Source organism: Dendronephthya gigantea, unplaced genomic scaffold, assembly GCF_004324835.1.
Source record: "Dendronephthya gigantea isolate DGI-Jeju-01 unplaced genomic scaffold, DenGig_1.0 000158F, whole genome shotgun sequence".
In the NCBI taxonomy this organism is placed as follows: domain Eukaryota; kingdom Metazoa; phylum Cnidaria; class Anthozoa; order Malacalcyonacea; family Nephtheidae; genus Dendronephthya; species Dendronephthya gigantea.
In genome coordinates, this window is record NW_021163168.1 from 109,772 (window position 1) to 126,597 (window position 16,826).

Consider the following 16,826-nt stretch of genomic DNA (forward strand, 5'->3'; position numbering starts at 1 on the left):
GCTGATTGGCTCTTTTTAAACGACAGCCAATCAGCTTTCTATTCTCAATTTAAAAATATGACGAAGGTATAGGCAAGGTGTCCCCAGCATAGGTTTTGAAATATATTTGCCAGAAACCATAAAAACATTCACGTTTTATACATGCATAGGAATACATTTGAATGCTAAAAATATAGTATAAATGTAGTAAAATTATTCAAGTTTAATGTGTTGTACTTTTTTTTTCTTATTCGCCATATTTTTATGAAATATTTGCGGTTTTGTGAAGGTGTTTGGGTTAACCGTCGTGCGTTTTTGGCTTATTTGGCGTGAGAGTTGCCTACCTTGTCATAATATAAGACTACTGTTCAGACAACATGAGCGTCGCGCAAGGTCAGTGAGATCAGTTCTGGGCCGCCGATGGTCGTAGTCGTAGTTTTGGGCGACAGAAGTTGGCATTTCTACAGGTAACCCAAAACATTTTGACCGAGAAGCCCTAGGTTACACGGATGAATTATGTACATCAGTTGGCATTTAGGGAGGTTTGGGGTTGATTTTGTGTAATGTTTATTTTTCTTCGTGTCCTTGTGCCTCGTGTTTGAATCGACGTTCTTCCTTTGTGAAAAATTGAAAAATATGAATGTCGAATTGAAAGAGCTTTCAGAACCATGTTCAACAACTACAAAGGTAAGTTGTTAAGATTTAGATCGTATTCATATCCTGTGGCGGTAATTGCATATTAGTAAACCCAAGATTTTCTGTTTTATAGTTGATTTAGTGATTCACGTTGACGTAGTGTTTTAATACAAACTAGGTATATACAAAGTGCTGTTTGCTCTCAGAAATTATACATACTACAAGTTTAGCGACCCTGCATGCAAAGAATTCGATATTTCTATTTACCAGAGTCTATTTTAAATGTATAAATGATTACAAAGCCTGGTTGAATTGTAATCAGGACCCAACATTTTGACAATCCAGTCTTTGGCAGGTGACATCATCCCTTGGGTATCTAAGAAGCTTTGATTCCAGCTTTAGATCACCCCTGATGAAGACAGTAGACTGGACTGTCGAAACATTAGGTCCTGATTACAATTTGACCAGGTTTTGTGATCATTTATATAAACCAGAGTAGCGAGCGATAACAGGGTTAAAAGGGGTATTAAAACTGTTCCTATTACCGGATTGATTTGCCAAACTTATAAAACCCTATTTTTGTTCTAATTTCCAGGTTTTGGTACTCATTTGCAGGAAGTTGCAAAAAAAAATTAATGTCCCTGAGTGTGAATTCCATGAATGCACATTAGAATACCAAGTCACATTTGAATACCAAGTCACATTTGAACTTTGAATGCCAACTTACCTTTGAATGCCAACAATGAAGTTACAATGAATAAAGTTATATTAATTAATGAAGTTACATCAGTAAACAAAGTTAAGCAACTGAATGAAGTTATATCATTAAATAAAGTTACATCAATGAATAAAGATGCATTAATAAATAATTTCATATTAATGAATACAAAATGTATAACAAAAAATCCCAAAAGTATGACAGACAACAGTTTGACAGGCAACAGTACAAAAAGCACCTCATTTTGTCACCTGTAGTGTTTCCTCGCCTGCAGGCGGAGTAACGCCTTGAGCAGGCGTCTTGTTAATTTGTGTGTCCACATGCACCCGCTGACGGGTTGGGATAAAATGCGGATCCAGACGGATGGCGGACGAACGGACAAAAAGAATAAAATGCGGATTGCGGACAAAAAAGAATAAAATGCGGATTGCGGACAAAAAGAATAAAATGCGGACAAAAAGAATAAAATGCGGACAAAAAGAATAAAATGCGGACAAAAAGAATAAAATGCAGATAAAGGAACAAGGAATATACTAAATTGCAGATCACGAAGATTGGCGTAACCGTCACATCTCACAAGAAAACGACCGAGCGCGTGAATGATCGTGAGAGCTATATAGCAATGTAGGACGTTTGGTTGTCAAAAAAAATGCACTGCTCTTTCAGCTGGCGATGAAAATTCTCAACCCCAAGAAAGTTAGCTACGTATTTTTAATCAAATTATCAGGCACAGGGGGTCCAGGGGGCCTGTGTCCCCCAAAATTTTTTAAGGGACCAAAAGTGCCCTTTTTGTGATGAAAAATGCCTTTATGTCCCTGTATGTTAAACCAACTGTTTTTCTAAGCCTGGGGCCGGTTGTATAAAGCTTTTAACTAGATTTTGCGTAGTTAAATCGTAGTTAACTCAGACTCTGATTGGCCAAATCGGTCACTAATAGACCTTTGAGGTGCTTACGTCATGTCGGTCTCGAACAATGAATCGCAATGCAATCTGGGAAACAAGTGGGACAAAATTGTATAGATAGAAAACTGTGTGACGTAAGCACTTCAGAAGGCTATTATGATTACATTGATACCATCATGGGTTATGCCACTATTGATTCCAGAACATATCGTATTCCTACGTCAATTTGGAGTTCAAGTTTGAAGTTTCAAATGTATACATATAATTATTTAGTTTATGGTTATTTCACTGTTGAATGTGTCTTTAATGACTAGATATAATTGATATTGAGTTCTAGTTTATTGATTTTGAGGGGTTAAATGTTGAATATTTTGTATTATGCTTATAATTTACATTTAATCACACTGTACGAAGATCAGCTTAATTTACATTGTACAGCTCAATCCGCATTTTATTCTTTTTGTCCGCATTTTATTCTTTTTGTCCGCATTTTATTCTTTTTGTCCGCATTTTATTCTTTTTGTCCGCAATCCGCATTTTATTCTTTTTTTCTGCAATCCGCATTTTATTCTTTTTGTCCGTCCGTCTGCCTATCCGTCCGCTTATCCGTCCGTCCGTCCGGATCCGCATTTTATCCCACCCGCTGACGACGTTTTTGAGATCAGACTTGAAGTTTTCAACTGGTAAATTCAAGATAATATTTTAAAGATTTGGAAAACACACTACACGATTTCTACACGACTATATATCCATAATACTTTATACTTTATACTTTATACTTTAGCTTATCTTTTCGAAAGTGGTGAAAATGGAACCATTGGGCAAGTTTAAACGGTTTTTACAAAGATCTCAGATGATTGCACCGAATTGTATTTAATCTCGTGATATTATTGGCGTCATATATGAGCCCACCCTTAATCCCTCCCATTATTTATGCAGGGTTAAATAAGCCACAGCAGGTTCATGGGACAGGTCAGTTCAGGGGGGGTAATACCAAATATTTTTCAGGGTTAAAATGTGATGTGAAGTACAGATTGGTGTGCCATACCGCTTGTATTCTCATATATTTCTCCCTTCGTTCCCTCATATAACCGAAATTATACTTGCAGGCTGGAACAGCCTTTGTATAATTCGAATTTTTGCAAAAAAAATCTCGGATCCTGGCCTTTTTATAGAGCAAGACCGAGCTCGTAAGACGGGGGTTGGATCGCCGGTCCCACTACGGGAAAGTGAATAAGCTCTTTATCAGCCAATCACAGGGCTTAATTTCACCAGAAGTGACACTTGTCATATGATAATTAATTATTAATTAATTGTCAATTACATGTGTCTTCGGAAATCTATTAATTCTCGCCTCGTTTTTGATTGCTACATCCAGTGTATTTATGGATCAGCAGTTGTGATAATTGAACATGACACTTACTATGCAAATACGCCTTCACAGTCAACCGTCACTGGTGACTGGTCAAGTCTGTATCATCGCTAACATTCCCCACATATTTGTGTTCTATTCAATATATTCAATATATTCAATATATTATACCATTAAAAATATTATTAAATTCAGTTCCCACTGAAAGCAAGCAAGGATTGAAAATCGAACAATGGGTCAAATTGAACACGATGACAAAGAAACTACATACTTGAATGTTGATCTTCTCAAATCTCGTTCAATCGACGAAATTCTGAAGGAAACAGGATTGAGATTTTTTCATTTGAAAGTTTTCCTCTTAATTTGTGTTCAACATACGGCAGACGCGCTTGGAGCTTCCATTTTATCCGTGATACTTCCGAGTCTAAAATCAGACTGGGATATGTCTTCAATCATGGCTGGGGTATTGACACTCTCGATATCTGTCGGTTTGAGCGTCGGACCCTCGCTTTGGTGTTGGGTGTCGGACAAATATGGTAGAAAATGTTCACTTATTGCCAACACGACGTTCATACTTGTTTTCGCTTTAACGAGCATGTTTTCAATGGATTATTACTGTCTTTGGATAAGCCTTTTCTTTGTTAACTTCGAAGTATGAGGCATAGAGGTGAGTTATGTCGTAATAGTCGAGTTTTTTCCGTCAAGACATCGAAATATGTTTTCTGTATTAATCCCAGCCTCCTGGACTTTAGGATTTCTACTTTCGGCTCTCGTTTCAATAGAGCTTTCGGTGATCAATTATCATAGCGCCCTGGCTACCGTGTGATTTCGAACTGTAATTTTCCTTTTCGGTATGATATTTCTCCCACACACCCCCTATTATCACCTTGCAGCTGAGGACGAGCAGAAGGCTTTGAACATTCTACAAGATTTGGCGCCTGAAATGGATTTCAGCGACACAAGACTTCGGAAACACGGTCCTGAGACACAGAGGGCAGATTTCACACAACTATTTCGATCAGGTTATTGGAAAATTACGATGTGTGTCTGTATCACCAATTTCGGAATCATGTTGACGTATATTACGATTTAATATACACTGCGTCTGACGTGGTGGACAGACAAAATTTAACATCTTCAACGAATGGTTTGCAAAACGACAATATGCATTCTATTATGACCTGGATGAACTTGCCTGAGATTGTAATCGTAATGATGGCTGGTTTCAGCTGCTACGTTTTTACAGTAAAAATTATAGTCTTATTCGTTATATTCCTGGCAATCCTATAACAGTTTATCGCACTGTTTGTCGTAAACCAGGAAATGACATTATTCATAGTTACAATGTTATCTCGAAGTTTCCTCGCGACAAACACAGCCCCTGTGGCGTTTTTTGCATCGCTGGTTTACCCGACAAAATATCGTAGCATTGGAGTTGGAATTTGTGTGTGTGTTGGCCGCATGGAAACAATCTTAGGGCCGTTCGTCTTCGAGACATTCTTTGCCCAAAAGTATTTTAATGGCATTGTATTTAAACTTGCGATATTATCCGTGACATTTATAGCAACTGTCTTGCTGCCGTCGCAAAGCGCTACCTTTAGCGAATTCTAACAATATTCCCTGCTATAATAATGACCTGGGGACGTTTGTTCGAAAGGCGTTTAGCTTAAACGGTGGATAAGCCAAAGTTTAAAAATGCTCTCATACATCTTGTGAATGACTAGAACTACATTTTATGCATTATATATGTGTTCTTTCATTGATAATTGAACAATTTACATCGAAATATTACAGCTCAGTTGTTCAATAAATCGGTCGTTTTTGTTTTCCATTTTGAACTTATCCACCGTTTAAGCTAAACGCCTTTGGGACAACCGGCCCCAGTATAGCATTTCGTAAAAAAAAAACTTATACGGAACTTTTCCGAGTACAAATTGATATTTTATATAATAATCTTTATCAATGAGTGTGTACGATGTGAAGTGCGCTTCTGAGATCAGAGTTGAAATTTTCTACTAGTAAAACATAGATCTTGAATGATTTGTATCAAATTTCAGGATAAAATTTCTCATCAATAGACACCGTTTAGGTTCGGATAAAATGTGCGGAAATACCGAAATAACAAGGAGGGGTTTCATTTTGAACTTTTCAGGCTAAGTCAATCAAAATGCTAAGATTTTTCAGCCTAAGCCAATCAGAATACTGCATCTGAGTTGCTAGTGCACCGGCATTCACGGTCGGTGGAACCTTCGATGTGATCTGACATGAAGCACTTTCAGGGGCTGTTTACATGAGCCCGGTCATCCGAGATTCAGCGAAGCGTGAGATGATTTTGAGGTATTGAAACGAGCAGATAACATGATCCTGGCAGTCGTATAATCACCACAACAATAGCATGTGCTTGTTTAAAGCATATTAACGTTCTAACGGATCCTAAGGCTCACATCAGTACGATAGCACACCAGCTCTTACACTATATTTTGCCCGCTGCCGATCGGTAGGGATGGAGACGGTATCCGAGCGAAACGATCGGGCTAGGGGTGAAACGGTGTTTCTTTTGAGTTTGCTGTTTTCGGCGCAGATAATAACTCTACGAACCATGCTATTTTAACGGTACCTCCTCCATCCCGTGATCAACTGTCACACGTGAGTCACTGAAGTGAAACCGTGGAATAAACGATACGAACATCAAAGTACACACACACAAAAAGAAGAAAAATACCTGTAAATGTGGCGATCATTAATGAATTTACCCGAGATTAATAAGACGCTTCTCCCGTAGAGTTCACAACATCGCGTGAAGTCGTTTGGGAAAAGGGAGGGATGGGTCACGCAAGCAACTAAGACTACGTTTACACTACTCCGGATCGGTCTGAAAACGATGCAAAAAAGTATCAAAACGGGGTTGCGTTTACACTGCACCGGAGCGGATTTGTTCGAAAACGTCACCTTTGCCGTAGCGACACGACCACACTTTCTAAACGTGGTCGAACGAAAACGGAGCGCTACATGGCGTTGTGTAAACACTACACCGTTAATATTTCGCCACACTTTAGATACCACTCCGCTACAATGTGTGGCGCGTTGTTGCCGTAATTCAATATAGCGAACAACTTTCCAACAATTTATCAACAAGCACCTTTCTCGCTATCGGCGGTATTATTTTCATTGTTTTTGCGACCCACGACTACAGATATAAACGTGAAGCAATGTTTCAAAAAGAAATGCCGCAATTTCCCGCGAACAACTTACGAATGTTGACAGCGAAGAACGCTTGTGTGTAAACGCTAACGAAACTGTATCGGAATTCTAACGGAGCAGTGTAAACGCAGTCAAATTCTGCCGTCACTTTCTCGCTCCGGAGCTGTGTAAACGTAGTCTAACAACTAGATCAGGCAAACTGGGCTCATATTTATACTCACCGGAAGGGGCAAGTAACCGACCGGACCAGCGTCCTAAGACCCGAGACACTACGATACGAAGACCCGTATAACATTAACTTCCTTTATTATTTAATAATAAATACATATAATAAAGACTTATTTCAATACCTCAAAGACCTCTCATGCTTCGTTGAATATCGGGTAACCGGGCTCATGTAAACAGCCCCTCAGACCCCGTTTACACTAGAGCGAAAGTTTCCGGATTCATCACGAAAGCGGAATGTTTTAGTACCGGATTCATGTTGCTGTTTACACACGCAGCAACGAATCCGATAGAAAATGTACTCGGTTTTAAGCCGTATCCGGAAACTTTGAATCCGTAAAAGTTTGTGGAAACTTTGTATCCACAAACATTTGAATCCGGAAAATTTTCTTGTGTAAACGTTTTGCGCGACGAATCCGAAGAAATTCAAACGTGACGACCAAACAATTCTCCAAGAAAAAGTAATGTGAGTGTAAACGGACAAATCCGCATACAGAGACAACTAAAGTGTAGTGTAAACACTTGACGAATCCGATACATGTGTGTAACAATGAATCCGGATAAATTTACAAATCCGGAAACTTTCGTTCTAGTGTAAACGGGGTCTCAGTCATGCTATCCAAATTTTTTGTTATTACCATTATTCATGTCTTTAGAAATTCATTGTTTTCAAAGTGAATGAACACCAAAATATTAGCATAGCATGACTAAATGGTCGTGCTGGCTACGCCACTGAGTATTTCATTGCTCGCAGAGACTCGTCTGTCGAACGTGACCGTCGGCTAGTCTTCACCATATTGGGTGACAGTTATTTTTTGCCTTGTAACTTGCAGACTTGCAATGTTTGATTGCATGGTGAGTTTTCAAATTTACTGAAGGCGCTACTATACAATATGCAAATTTCCTTGCAACTTGCAATGCAAATATAATTATGAGGGATGTTAATTTGTAAAGAGTGTTCGAAATACTAAGAAAACGTTAGCAGATCGTAAGAGATGTTTGTATTTGACAACTTTAGATGCCTCAGGAGTAGAATTGTTTTGCAATTTGCAAGGAAAGTTGCGTAGTGTAACTGTGCCTTGAGATTGTTTCGGAAAGCCGGTTGAATTTCGATGTAACTTGCAAACATACAATGTTTCATTGCAATTGTGAGTTGCAAATAAGGGTCAATAAACGGAAGAACGGGACAAGTATCGTAGTTTTCAACATACCTTTTCTGAGGGCGGAGACATTGATCTTTCATCGACGTTAGGTTTTATCGATTTTTTTGCTTTTTCTATCATTTCGTTATCCTAGATAAGACAAAGATCAATCTATCACCTTTAAAAGCTTTCTCTCCCAAACTGAACTAATTTTATCATACTGGATAACTCCATCAGTTCCAAACAGTTCTTCCTAGAGGTCCAGTAAGGATCATCTCTTATTGATCCAGTTTGCTACAGGGAGAAACCTTAACAAGACTAAACTAACTTCATTTATACTGCTTAGCTCTATCAGTTCTAAACTGTTCTTCCTAGAGATCCAGTAAGGATCATCTCTTATTGATCCAGTTTTACTACAGGAGGAAACCTAAACTAAACTGATTTTATTTATACTGGATAGCTCTATCTGTTCTAAACTTCAACCAAACTAATTGTAACAGTCACGCGATTTCTTGTACGATCTTTCTTCAGGCAACGGATTAACACTTCGGGAGCAAGGTAACTTGGTGTACCACAGAGTGTTTATATATAGCCGTTCAAAGGGCCAAAGGGGCTGTTTACATATGTGCACACGTTTTGGCCCGGGATGATTTCAGCCCAGCGGTGAATTGATAAAGGCAGTATGTTAGTAGAGTTATTTCGAATTTCAACCACATGTAAATTACTACCATTTTCTTCAAGTATGAACTGTAAACTATTTGATGGGTGCTTGTTTTGGGTATAATGAATTGTCATTAATTTTTTTCCTATAAATAAAAAGCGACACATTTCAATCATGAATAATAGAATAGTGTGGGAAAAGGGGTTCGATCGATCCTTGTAGATGTAAGTCCCACACGTTCACAAACGCAAATAACACCAGACCACCAAGAAATAAAACATGTACGAATGCAATGCTGTAAGAATGCATTGTTTTTTTGACAAGTACGAGCTTGGTATGTCGTTTTACAAGGAGCTAACCGACCGTTTAAGGCTTTACATCATCGCTTAAACTTTAAAAAGAGTTCTCAAAATTGTACTTCAGAGTTTTGATAAAACAAATATCACTTTGCAGCTTATATAGTCGCTAAAATCATTGAATTAAATACATAATCGAAAAACAACATTTGACGTTTAGTGCTTTTATGGTTATTATATAATTATTTGTGCTGTTTTCATGTTTTGAAGGTTTAGCTATAGAAAAGTTTAACACTCACTTAAACTGCAACGTAATGCAGCAGGCAAACAGGTGATTTCTGTTCACCTTTACGACTGTCTTTGTTACCGAAAAATTTGCACGAGTTATTTCATAATATTAGCGTAGAAAGTTAGGTCTGGGTAGCGCACGAAACATTTTGCTTCGTTTAAAATGGCGAGGGTTGCTGCATGCATGCATTTCTAGTTGTTAAAAACTACTCCTCACAATAGATTTCGCACTCTACGCTTCGCTGTGGTAACACAACACTCTCCATATGTTCTCAAAACTAAAAAGTATACTTCCACGCAATAAATGTCAATCAAACTTGTTCATTTTAATCTAATTAGTAGGTTAATTTTACGGACTAATAAACCGTTTCCGACACCCTCCCCGATGTGAAACCAAAGGTATCACATGCAATATTGTCCTAGACATATGTAGTTACTAAATGTCCCGTTCGTTTCGAACAATGTCACTATTCCTTAAGTCAGCAGCGACAGCAGCATCTCTCCCCGGGCGGAAAGGTGGTGCTTCGGGGTTAAGTTAAGGGCAACTTGTCGATCTGGTCGTCTGTCGCGGGAAAGTTCTAGGGGATAGAGGTGTTGAATGGGTCTTTCAAGGTAAGACCTACCCGGCGGCACGCAACTTCACTGCTCGCACTATACCATCTTTACCCGAAAATAGTTTCTCGACAATACCAATTAAGTGGCCACTTTGCTCGATGTTTTTCATCACTTCGCACAATAACAACATCGCCAACGTTGAGTTTAGGAGACTTCACGTTCCGGTTGCAATTGTGCCTTTCTCTGAAGGCTTTTACGTACTCTGAACTCCATCGTTGTTCTAGCCCCCCCCAGAAGTAAAAGTGGGGGGGCTTAACCCCCCAAAAATTTCATGAAGAATGCCAGAATGAAGAATGAGAGATGCTTTTTCAAATGTAGAAGATATCACTACACGCGCTGTGCCGTTTTCAGTTTGTGTTTGCCCATGAAAAACTACGATAAAAGCGGCAAGTAAGACTCTGAAATGGCCATTTCCGAAGATCTAGAGCACTGAAATTCCAAAAAGAAATTAGCCCTCCCAAAATGTATTATGTTCGCCGCCCCTGATTAAAGTAATTCCGAAAAATGATAGTATAATACAAATTTTATTCTGTATATTTTATTCTGAATATTTAATATGTAATCCACTAATTCTTCTGTTCAGCGATATTACATATTAAAGTATACAGAATAAAATATACAGAAGATCTATAGTGCTATATAATCGAACGCAAGTACGATTTACACATGCAAGTATTTATAGAATAAAAATTAAAAGTTATTAATGTTTTAACACGTAATTAAAGGCATGTTACGGTGATCCAGACGCGACAGCCCAAAAATACTTTTTCTATTTTTAATTCTGATCCAGACGCGACAGCCCAAAAATACTTTTTCTATTTTTAATTTGTATATTTTTATCTTTTATTCTTCAGCGTAATTTTTGGTTTTTATATTTTTTGATTTTTCATTCTACAGTTCGTGATTTTATCTGGAAAACGATATAAACTATTAAATGTATTAAACGGCTATTTAATCTGTATTCACTAAATAAGATTTCTCGGAAATTACGGGTATATAATTTTCACCCCGGCTGGGAATACCCGCTTGGCTTTTTTTAAAGAGTCCAATACTTTAGAGGGACAACTTTCCCATGTAGTTGGCCCCTAAGGCGTTAATTACATGGTCTCAGATACCAGCTAGGGACACCCTACCCTCCGAGTTACGCCAATATAGGTAAATTCATGTTCATATTTTAGCACCTGAAACGCAAGTGTTTACATTGGAAGTTTTAAACACGCTTCCGCTGTTAGGGTCACCCCCATTTGGGATAGGGAAACTCTGCTTACGAAAGAGGGTAACCCTAGTGGTAGGAAAGACTTTTATCCTCGTCCTCCAGGGTTTAACTTTTCAGCTTATGGATCGAGGTGATTTCGTTTTTGCTTTGACTGTGTTCATAAATGAGCAATTTCTAAGATATTTGATTTCCAAATTTAGACATATAAGACACAATTAAGAGACTGTTGGTTAAATTGAAAGCAAATGCTGTCATCAGTATAAAACGTCTTTACGAACATCATGGCATGCCATTCAGTTATTGTGTTATTTTGTTAAAGTGCTACTGCAACGAAATTTTCGACCCCTTTTTTATTGGTTAAATTTAAAGTGCTCACTTTCCTGATTTCATTTCTGAAAACAGAATCAAAATTGGCTTTCTCAAAAGATTTTTATAGCTCTCCAAAGTCGCGATTTTTGCCACTTCCTGTGCGAACTTTTGCTCCGCCATATTTTGGTTTGTGACATAGAAAAGAGTACCGATTGTCCGATTCTTAGCATGGCATAAAAATACTAGTGTTAAGTAGCCTCGTCGACGAAGAAGCTGTGTTTCTTACAGTCCCTACTAAGCCAGTATTCATCAAAATTATTAAATATCTATATATATGTTCCGAACGAAAAGATGGATCGCCAAAGTCGAAGAAAATATTGAATTTTGTTCCGCCGACTTTCTCTTTCATGGTGCGGTTCTTTGCGCGGCTAAGTCGATTTCAAAGATTCGTATATGACTCTTGTTTAGCAAGATCCCTTAAATAAAAGAGTATTGAAAGAAGATTCTGTGCATACTTTGGATGTCTGAAGAATCGTAGCACAAGTTGAAAGCTAACAGATATATAGGCAAAGGCTGATTTTATCATCAATGCGAAGATACTTCGCGTGCACATGCATTCATGATGAATTATAGTGACGTTGGCCTTGGTGTCTTAATGTGCACAGCCAGTGTCGTTTCTTAAGACATTGAAGTTCAATTTAAATCAGCAAGGATGGTGTTTCTTGAGTATTTATGTAGATAAACGGACCTGTGTTAGTGTGTGTTTGATATATTTCGATACGCGCTATTGCAATTTGCAAAACAGTGGCAATGTGGCATTTACAATAGTGCAGTATCATATTACTGTTTATGGTTTGCAGGAATATATCGCATAGCATACACGGTTATATATGGCATATATTACTACATTATATCGCTGTCAGACGGGCTAAGACTAATTTGAGTTTTCTAACAAATCGGCGTATATTTTCAGACCCTTTACCAGGCATTCCTTGAATATATGTTAGCTAACAGAATTAACTTCCATTTCAAAATAAAATGATTTGGTTCTCCGCGTCAAGCTCGAAAATATTACCATAAGCTTCGGTACTCGTTATGACGACGTCACATCAGCAAACATGGCAGCTATTAAAGTTCGTATTTGATACCGAGGTTTGAGGGCAAAATTAGTCAACTTCTACTTAAAACACAAAAGTCATACATACATCAAATTGTTTCTAAAAGACTGAATATTTGTTTAGGCTAATAAAAATGGGGTCGATAATTTCTTAAATGTATTTATTATTAAAGATGAGGTAAAGTCCGTTCTGCGCATATATTCCGCGCATCAACACATTCCATCAGTGGGGGAGCAACTTTTGGAATGTTAATGATATGCGATATTAGAAGCCTCCTCCGCAGGCATCTCTTATGTATTGATATTAGGCATTTATATTTGGCTTGGGTTAGCTGTGTCGGGGAGTGAGAAAAAAAATAATAAATACATAAGAGATGCCTGCGGAGGAGGCTACGATATTAGCGCGTTGTATTAGTTAACCTGCACCGTAGAACGAGAACGAACGAGTAGCCTCATTAACTGAACGAGAGTACGGTTCACAATCGTTCAAATAGATGGTTTCTATTGGCTAAAACAAGTTTATTATCATATTTGTTTGTAAACTTTAAGCCGTAGCATGCATATTTTGGTGAGGTAATTTTGTGTTGTGATATCGTGTATATTATACGGTTAAAACAGGGGGCATGCAACAAGATGACGATGATCGATGAACGGTAATGGTAACATCCCAAACTGAGGAATAACTAAGTTGAATAATTATACATAGAACCCTGAGTATTTTACCGAAGTCGTCAATTCGTAAACTCAATTGAATTTTATAGTTAATCAAGGTCGTTTTAAGTAGCCTCAATGCAATTATTACAACAATTCTTAAGCATTTCTTCATGTGTTTTAAGACATTTGCATATACGTGTATTTATATGCAATTCCAGGTGGATTTGCAATTGTGCAAACTACGAATGAGCTGTTTGAAAAAGCATGGCAGACGACGTAGAGGTTTTAAACATCGTGCTATTAAATTTGCACAACGCCGTTCAGGCAATATATTCAATGTATACTACCGGTGATAAATGCCGCAATGGAAGAGCAGACAAGCGAGATCGAAGCGACTGACGACAATAATTTAACTATCGTAATATGTATAGCAGTTACTGCTGATTTGCATTTAAGTTTATTGTGGCTATGGAACTTATTATGCTCCTGGGATTTGAATATACGTTTTAACTGGCATGTTATGGAAATTACAATAATATCACAAAGTCGAGTTAAACTTAACGCTAAATAGTTTCTATCACATGAAATTCCTTTCTGTTATGATCACCTATTAGGCTCAAATAAAAAATGTGATGAAATTACAATTCTTTAGGCGTTTTCATGCAGTTACAAGATGTGAGATTTTTACGTGCGCATGCATGTGTATTGCATATCCCCAAATATAATCTAATGGTAATACATGTCTGTGTGTATCTTCTTTACGGCCTTAAGTTAAGACTATCTTCTACCATCCTTGATTGAATTAGCCGAAATGTAGTTTTTCTATCAGCACAACGACAGAAAAATATACAAGCATTACAATACGGTTGAAAACATGTTTAGTACAAGCAAGCGACTTTTTGTCGCTCATTCGTTCGTCGCTTTCGTCCATTCGTACATGTTTAAATATGCAAACCAATCAGCTTTTCGTAATTTCAATGAAAACATTAGCATACTTGCATATTCGTTCGTTCTCGTTTTACGGTGCAGGTTAACTATTACAAACGGCAGTTCGGGAGCACAATTATTTTATTTTATGTCGCAAGGCGAAGAGGCTCGAATTGCGAGTCACGACGATAACTTATCTTATCATAAGGCTGCTAGAAAAAAGCAATATTATTGTGAAAGGAATGCTTCAAGAATTTATTTGTTGAATGAGGCCCGAAATAGCGAGGCTATTTGTTGTCGCTACAGGCGCTACCTTCTCGCTTGTCCTACAATTACAAATATATAACGTTTTAAATAACGGCCGGTTTATTTACAAGCTTCGCTTTATATTTTCTTCAAAATATAACAATATTTTCTTCAAAATATAATATAAAATAAGCATATTCATCACAGATCACAGCCGGTCGAGCGAGAAGAAAATAAGAAAATTATAACGACCCATACGTCATGTAAAGATTATATAACCAACGTAAACAAACATTGTTATGCGCAGAATATATGCCCAGAACGGACTTTACGTCATCTTTAAATAATAAAGGAAGTTAATGTTATACGGGTCTTCGTATCGTAGTGTCTCGGGGACGCTTGTCCGGTCGGCTACTTGCCCCCTCCGGTGAGTACAAATATGAGCCCAGTTTGCCTGATCGAGTTGTTAGTTGCTTGCGTGAATCGATGCCGTCACAACCTTGTCCAACAAAATCATTTCGCTATAATGGCTCAGGAAAATATGTCTCTTCAAGGAGTTGCTTTGAGTTTAACGCCAACTAGCTCACCAGTCGTGTCTGCTGTTACAACTTCAACAGTGGCATCGCAGTTGATCGCTACGGCTCCCCTTGCCGTTCGCTCGTCGCCATCTCGGCAATTTCAGCCAAGTTTACACCAGCATATTGCTTCACCGTTATTCCCAACTCGTGTTCCATCGCCGGCTATTGCAAATCAACAAATCGTCAGTGTTGCTTCTATACTTGGCCATCGAGTCATCCAAGTTTGACACCATTTTTCGCTCAGCAGCCACCACAACCCGTGTTACTTCAATCAGCGACGCCTACAGTTCCCCAACAACAAGATCGTGCCGTAGCTGGACATTGGCAACCGCCTCAACAGACGCTGCAGCAGCCGTTGTATCGGATTCAAAATCCTGTCCCTTCCAGTGAACTCAAATAAGACTGGAACGCTCACTCTGTCGGAAGTTTGAAGCCAAGATGGCGGACACTGAAGCCCACTGAAGCCTTTCTTGTAGGTATGATCCAGGCCTCCGGCACGGAGGTAAATGGCGGCAATTATGATTTTCCTTTGAAATTTCCGCGCCAGAGGCCTGGATCATACCTACAAGAAAGGCTTCATGTTCCGCCATCTTGGCTTCACTCATTAATGAGGGAAAGTCAGCGAGTGAGCGTTCCAGTCTTATTTGAGTTCACTGGTCCCTTCAGGTACGCCATATTTGTTTTCTTCGTCTACGTCCCCGGGCCCCGGGATGGGGTTTGTTTCGCCGGGTGTTTTTAGCCTCTGGTGGTATTGCCTCGCCCCCTCGCTTCTCTACGCTTACCGTATCGGCTTTTTCTCCCTTCGTGGTCGGGCCTGGTTTCCTCCCGTATCCCCAAAGCTTATGGCATCAATTTTCAACGGCGAGTTGGTCTAGTTGGCCTCTCTTATCGAAGAAACTTCAGTTCATGACGCTCCTTCGTTTACCATCGGGGATAACGAATTAGTTTTGCGACCGTCAAAGCGCCCTAAGGAAATTACAGATATTATGACTTGGCTCCCAGCCTTTTCTGTTTTTATCCTCGTGATGACGAATTTTTGGCCGTCTGGCTCCCCGGATTTGCTTCGCTACCAGCTACTTATTTTGCGTTCTGCTCAGAAGCATCTTGGCTCGGGGTGGATCGCGTACGATCGCGCTTTTCGTCGCCATGCAGCTGCTCTCCGCCTCACCGATTGGTTACAACTCCACCCGGAGCTGTATAATTTTCATATATTCGGCGCCGGGAGTTTTCTTCTACTCCTGCTTCGCGGGTATCTACTTCGTTTTCCTCGTCCTCCAGCTCCCTTGAAGCGTCCGGTACCCCGTCGTCGTCCATTATTTGTCACTCTTGGATCGCTGGTCGGTGCTCATCGCAATTCCTTCGGTGTCGGTTCCGTCATGCCTGTGATTTTCCGGGTTGTCCTGCAATCCATCGTCGTAGCGTGGCCCACCAGTCTACACGTTGTCCTCGTTCACCATCTCGCTCGCAACCCGCGAAGTAGCGTCTATCATCAGACACCTCGCGTCGTTAGTTAATACGTAGTGGTCGGTTCGTTTGTTCCCGTTGTTCCGGACGTTAACATTGTTCTGTGCGCTATTTTAGTTTGTTGTTTTTTTTTGTAATTCGTGTTCGGTTATGAATTTGCTGATTAAAATAGTTATCTAGCTTCACTTGTGATTTAGTTGCGCACTGTTCGTACCGTTCGCACCATTCGCACCGATCGCACTGGTCGCACCGTTCGTACCGTTCCCACTGGTCGCTCCG